The sequence below is a fragment of the Rhinolophus hipposideros genome (genome assembly GCF_964194185.1).
Source record: "Rhinolophus hipposideros genome assembly, chromosome: 23".
NCBI classification, from domain to species: domain Eukaryota; kingdom Metazoa; phylum Chordata; class Mammalia; order Chiroptera; family Rhinolophidae; genus Rhinolophus; species Rhinolophus hipposideros.
Genome location: NC_138069.1, coordinates 26,707,201 through 26,714,480, shown reverse-complemented (window position 1 = coordinate 26,714,480; position 7,280 = coordinate 26,707,201).

The following is a 7,280-nucleotide window of genomic DNA, read 5'->3' as shown; positions in this document are numbered from 1 at the left end:
CCTGCAATCTTCAACCATGGCCAAGCCACAGAACACAGACTTATCATAGGATCCAGCAGTTCCACTTGTGTGTCAACACTCAACAGAAGTGACTCGAAAAGATATCTGTACACTTGTGTTCATAGCAGCATTATTCACAGTAGCCAAAAAGTAGAAGCAACGCAAGTGTCCACTGATGGCTGAACAGATAAACAAAACGTGGTATTCATACAATGGACTATTTTCAGCCTTAAAAAGGACAAAATTCTGATGTATGCTGCAGCATGGATGAACCTTGAAGACGGTATGCTAAATTCAATAAGCCAGTCACAAAAAGACAAATACTGTGTGATTCTAATTGCATGAGGTACGTAGAATGGTCAAATTCATAAAGACAGAAAGTAGAATGGTGGTTGCCAGGCGCTGGAGAGAGGAAGAAATGGGAGTTAGTCTTTAATGGGGACAGAATTTCATTTGGGGAATATAAAAAGTTCTGGAGATGGATGGTGGTGATGGTTGCACAACAATGTAAATCTACCTGATGCCACTAAAGTACACACTTAAAAATGGTTAAAAAGGTAAATTTTATGGTGTATATATTTTAGCACAATTTTTTAAAAAAATGAATTCCAGCTTTAGAATGAAACCTGGGTCAAGAGGAAGGGGGTAATTTTAGGGGGTGATAATTTTATGGCATTGATAGTGATGATAGTTTCATAGGTGCATAATTATCTCCAAAGGCAAGTTGTATACATTAAATATTGACAGCTTTTTCTATGTCAATCATATCTCAATAAAGTGGTCTAAAAAGTAAACATGGGTTCAAATTCCGGCTCTGCCATTTAACTAGCTGTGCGACTCTTGGCAAATTATTTAAGTTCTTTGAACCTCAGGTTTCTCATTTATAACGTGGAGACAATATTCAAGCCTACAACATAGGATTGTCGTGAGGAAGACAATACATTTAGCAAAATACCTGGCACATAGTAGGCATCTGAAAATACTAGCAAGACTATCAATGCCTACAGATATAACATACCATATGTGTTTGGAAACCTAAAGAGAGTTTGGTATGGTTGGCGTGTGTGGTGATGAGCAATGACGCTAGAATGAAAATCAGGTCTATATACCAAGATGAAAAGTTTAAGATTTTGTCCTGATGCTTGTGGAGGAAAATATTAGAGGAGAGGGAAGAGATGGGGGGGAGTAAACACTAAGCTACAGTTTTAGGGACACAGACTTTCACTCAGTAATGGGCTTTCTCCTCTCCATTAACACAGATAATTAACACCATTGGCTTAAGGGTAAACAAATCATTAAAGGAAATGCCACATTTAACACTCTCTCTTTGCACCCAACACCTTATCAGAACAGGGAACTGGATATCAAGTCACTAGCCGCATACTACAGTCAAGTTAGAATTAAGCATAGACTCCAGAAAGACTGCTCTCTCCTGCTATCCCACCATATTCACTGAGTGGAGGGTACAGGGGCTTCCTGCACTTCTGTAACTTAACCAAAGCTGCCCACTGCGTTCTCCATTTGTCCCTTCCCTTGTGCCAAGCTTTCTTGGGACCCTTAATATCTGTGATATTAAGCAATGCTGGGTCAGTGGAGTTTTGCTCCGATTACAATCTGTACCTCAAGAATGGCCTGTGTCATGCAACCTCATCTCATTTCAACGTTCTAATGTTGGTGATTTTCACCACCGCCATTAAATGCCATTCTCAGCAGCTCCTCTCCACTGATTTTCTGTGCTTCTATAAAGCCTAACCTTTCATGTGAAAACTCAAGATAATGAAAGTAGCCAAAAGCACACATTGCTCCTGCAACAGCTGCATTCTTGATCTGGTTCTGTGCAGTCCTCTAAATGAGATTCATTTTCTTTTTTTTACTGTTTCTAATTACATAGGTAACACATGTTCCACCTACAAAATAGTCAAAGTATAGAAAAACACAAAAAGTAAAAATAAAAGTTGCCCATAATCTTATCAATAAAGGTCAATAATAACATATCCCCATTAACATATGGGTATAAATCCTTCTAGTCCTTTTTTTCCCCCTGGTTTTCTTTCTATGCATACATTACTTACTCTTTTTTAAATATGGCTCATGTTGTACCACTTAAAAAGTTACCTTTTAAAAAACAGCTGTTACTACATGCCAGAAAATATTCTTAGCACTCCAATGTCTTACGTGATTAATAGCATACCGTGTTTCCCTGAAAATAAGACCTAGCTGGACCATCAGCGCTACTGCGTCTTTTGGAGCAAAAATTAATATAAGACCCAGTGTTATTTTACTATAATGCAAGACCCGGTCTTATATAAGACCCAGTCTTATTTTACTATAATGTAAGACCCAGTATAATTCATATAATATAATATAATATAATATAATATAATATAATATAATATACATGTAATATTAATATAATATAACATAATATAAATACCGGGTCTTATATTGTTTTGCTCCGAAAGACACATTAGAATTGATTGTCTGGCTAGGTCTTATTTTCAGGGAAACACAGTACTGTGAACATATCCCTATGTCATTCAAAACTATGCAGATACGTGACTGAATGGCTACATAGTACAGCGTCACATTGTGTGTACCAGAACCATGGTGTCCCATGTGCATGTTGCTGCCGGCACAAGCCATGGGCCTGGCATAGGGTGGGGGGGTCTCCTGGAGTAAGAGAAGGCTTCCTTTCTAAGTCGCACAACGGTGCCATTCTGTCTGGAAAATGGCCAGGTATACAAAGGTAACATAACTTAGCTAGTTCCATGGCACTAGAATGTTTTAGGTCACAATTATCACTATTATAAATGTCTTTGTATCTTGTGAAATCAAAGAACACACAGTTTCTGAGGCTCTTGTTAAAATGTTCCTGAACTACTACTCTTCGACCAAGTGCTTCAGAGTGTTCTTTCCTCTACAACTTCCAAGTACTAGATGTTTTTAATCCGCACAATTGGATGTGTGACAAGTGTACACTTTTAATGTGCAACTATTTCATTACTAGAGAGAATGGCCATTTTTAAATGCTTATTAGCAGTATATATTTCTTCCATTAGAAATGACCTATGTGTATTCCTTGCCTGCTTTACCTTTGGGATACTGGTCTTATTGATTTTAAGGGCTCTGTAGTTTAAGGATGTTAACCCTTTATCTGCCACACAGGTTTAAAACATTTTCCCCAATTGCATACTGTCTTTCGCCTTTGCTTTGACATTTTAAAATCTGTACATCATTTTTAACTTGGGAGTAGTCAAATCTATCGATCTTTTCCTTTATGGCTTCTGCCTTTACTTTGAGGTTTGAAAAGTCTTTCTCCATTCCGTGTCACATAGTTTCACCCATATTTGTTCATTTTTCATTAAACATCTTCTATCTGCAATCTAGTTTCTTTTAAACTGGACTCGGTTTATAAGGCTCAGCATCTGTTCACTTGTGCTAAATCATGTGGCTGCTTTGGCTGGTAGGGCTTTGGGTAGGGAATGGAGAATTGGACTAGGAAATCAGAGAAATTAATCTTCATCCACAGACTGAGTCTTTCTGAGCCTAAATCCCGTGTATAAAACACAGGAAATTACATTTGGACCCCACATATACTTCATTTTCTATTATAAAATATGGTTCATATACAGCAGGCTGCACAGTATGATAATAATAAAACAAATGTCCATGTAACTATTATCCGTATTATTGAGATAAAAGAAAGAAAGAAGAACGGGGGATGGCAGGGAGGGCAAGAGAAGAGAGATTCCTGCAATGGGTCCTCTCTCAAGGACGGGCTCCTCTTATCTCTTGGTCACCACTGTCCTGATTGTAAGTCTTCGCTTCCTTGTTTTGCTTATGCTTTTATTTCCTATGTATTCATCATCTATATATTCTATATATTTCTAAGTTTTTAATGGTTTTTCTCTTCATATCTATAATCCATTTGGAATTTATCTTATATGATGTAAGGAATCAAAAAGTTATTTTTCCCCAATGGTTTACCAATTATTTCAGCACTGATTATAGAACTGTACTTTATTTCTGAACCATTTTTTGGGCAGGTTTCTGGAGATGTAACTCATCGTTTTTAAGAGTATAATTCTATGAATTTTGACAAACACATACAGTCGTGTGTAGTCACCACCATAATCAAGACATGTAGAGTATTTCCATCATCCCAAAAAAGTTCCATTGTGTCTTCTGGCAGTCGATTCCCCATGCCCACCACCTGGCCCCTGGCAACCACTGATCTGTTCTCGGTCCCTATACATGCTTTTGCCTTTTCCTGAATATCAATCTAATACGGTCATACAGTATCTAGCCTTTTGAGTCTGGCTTCTTTCACTTAGCACAATGCTTTTAAGATTCACCCATGTTGTTGCTTGTATCAGCCATTCATCCTTTTTATTGGTGAGTGGTATTCCATTGTGTGGATGCACCTCAATTTACAGATTCCATCTTTCACCATGAAGTATGACATTAGCTGTAGGTTTTGTAAATGTCCTTTATCAGACTGAGGATGTTTGCTCAATTTTTTTCCATAAATGGATGCTCAAGTTTATCAAATGCTTTTCATGCATCTACTGAGCAATGCATCGCTGTCTGCCTGCCCTCGGAGTTAAAAGATTGTGCCACCCCAGAGAGTTGAGGCTTTAGTCTACTGTCAAGGGGAAAGTGTCCAGGTACGTGGGCAGGACTTTGGTCCCCACACCCACTGATCACTTTCAGCCCTGTGGGCAACAGAGTTTGCTGCCCTACACCTAGTAGCTTAAGGCTTTTGATTTCTGAGAGAGAAGAATCCAGGGAATTACATGGCATTTTGTGTGCACCACAACTATTGATTGCCTCCCTCTTGCCTGCAACAGGAGTGGGCTACAGAGAGCCCAGTCTCCTGCCCTGCCCCCAATATTTCCTGCGAGCAGCTGGTAGAAGTGTAGGGAAGAGAGTTTGTACCTGAGTGTGAACTCCTCCACTACCCCAGCTGTTTCCGATTTACACAGTAGCCCACACATGGATTTTGATAGTGTGTTACAGTTCAGGTGATTTCTTCTTACCCACTTGGACAGTGGCGGTGCCTGTTTCCTGTGCTCTGCCAGAGCGGAGACAGTCTGTGTAGCCCATCTCTCCTCTAAGGGGCTTGTTTCTCTTTGGAATTAGATTACTTGGTTGCCTCACCAACTCGTCTTTCTCATAAGCTCAACAAAAGTAATGATTTTGTAGTTTATCTATCATTTTCTCATTGTTAGAGCTGGAATGGTGTGCTTAGCAGCTTTCCATTTCCTAAGAAGAAGCATAAGAGCATTTCAATTCCACCTTTATCTTATACCAAATGCATACTTGAGCCTTTATGAGGCTATTTTTATTCTTCCACAAGAATCATACTGCTTTGATAATAAATCTCTCTTTCTAGCAGTGTAAGTCACCCCTCAATTTTCCAAAAATTCTTCAGCCTTTTATTAAGCTTCCCAGGTGACCTTAGAATTATATTGTCTAGTTAAAAAAAAATACTTTTGACATTTTTATTAGGATTGAAATGACTGAATTATTGAGTTATGCCATCCAGGAATGTGGTATGCCCTACCATTTATTTAAATCTTCAAGTTCCCCAGTAAAGTTTTATAGTTTTATTTATATGGGTCCTGCATACTTTTCTTATGTCAAGTTTATTCCTAGATATTTTATATTTTAGTCTCTGTTTTAATGCCTTTTTAAAATTGTATTTTCTGATAGTTGACTTAAGGATAAGCATTGATTTTTGTATACTAATTTTGTAATGAACTGATTCATTGAACTCTCCTTCTAATAATTTTTCAGTTGATTTTCTTGGGTTCCTAGGTAAGCAATTATATGCAAGTAATAATTTGTCTCCTCTTTGCCCAAGATTTTTCTCTGCTTTAATTTTGTCTTACTGCTTTGACTAAATTTTCTGGAAATATTAAATGACCATGAACAGGGGGCATTCTTGACTTGTAGCTCACTTTGGTGGGAAACACCAGAGGTTTACCATTAAGTATGATGATACCTGAGGCAGATATAATAAATTCGCTTACTCAACACACTCCAATCCCTTTGTAGCTTGTACTTTAAAAAGAAATGAGCAGAAGCTGACATTCAGAAACTGGCCAGGTACTCATAACCAGGCCCCGTTGTTCTCCAGTTGGACATAAATCATCTCACAGAATACCAACTCAGACAAGGTCACTCTGAAACCATGATGAAATGAGATCAAGCACGTCCATACAAAAATTTTGTCTAAGCACAGACAAAAATAGGGTCACTGTGCTACCCACAAAATACCAAACATCTCCTCTCTTGGTTAAAATGAATGACTGTTAATTCTTTACTAATTACACTTTTTTTCTCAGTCTATTTTGCCCTCTCTACATTTAAAATTTATTGAAATAATCATAAAATTCCTACCCCATGCACACTTCTGACAGCATCTAATCTAGACTGAACTCTTGCTTCCTTTGCCCTCTATAAAGCACCCCACCAAAGCCCAAATCCTGTAATAGGTTCTAACACCCTCTTGTTGAGACAATCCATGGCTCCCCACGGTGTATGTTCCCCTTTCAGCAACAATAAACTGAACTTGTTCAACTACAGTCATGTTCAGGATAGTCTGGTTGGAGGACACTGACATGCTTTAGGAGTCTAAAAAACTAAAAAGTACATTTCTAGACTCCCTTATATGTTGTCCTATGATCTTTCCGCCAATCATTTATACCAATGCAAGATTTCAAATAAGAGAACAATGTGAGGAGGCAGTCACAGACTGGGAGAGCATGTATTCTAGCAAGTACAGCACACAGGGGTCTGGCCCTTTTGCAGCAGCTAAGGTGGAATCCTAGCATCAAGGCCAGAGCATCATGGGTGGCCTTTCCACTAGAACAGTTCTATTGTAGCACAAGTTTTTTTTCCGGCTGTCATCCTGGCTGCACTGTTCCTGGCTATGTTGCTTTAAAGTCTAGTTCTTGGGCCCACTTGGACATTCTTTGAGCTATCTAATATTCTTTTTTAATTACCTTTGGCTTAAATTAGTCTTACAAGATGTTGGAATGGGAAGCTTGCTGTGTTAGTGTGGGGTCTTAGACTGAGACATCACTGTGATAATTAATAGGATGCCCAAATGATTGCAAGAGCATCACTTCCAACTCCCAAATACTACTCAAGTTCATCTTTTGGCCAATTCTAATGCAGAACCATACAAAGACAGGGATTCTGGGAAATGTAGTTCCAGGTCAACCAAGTGGGCAATAGAATGATCCAGCACAGTCCTACATAGGATTCTTCAT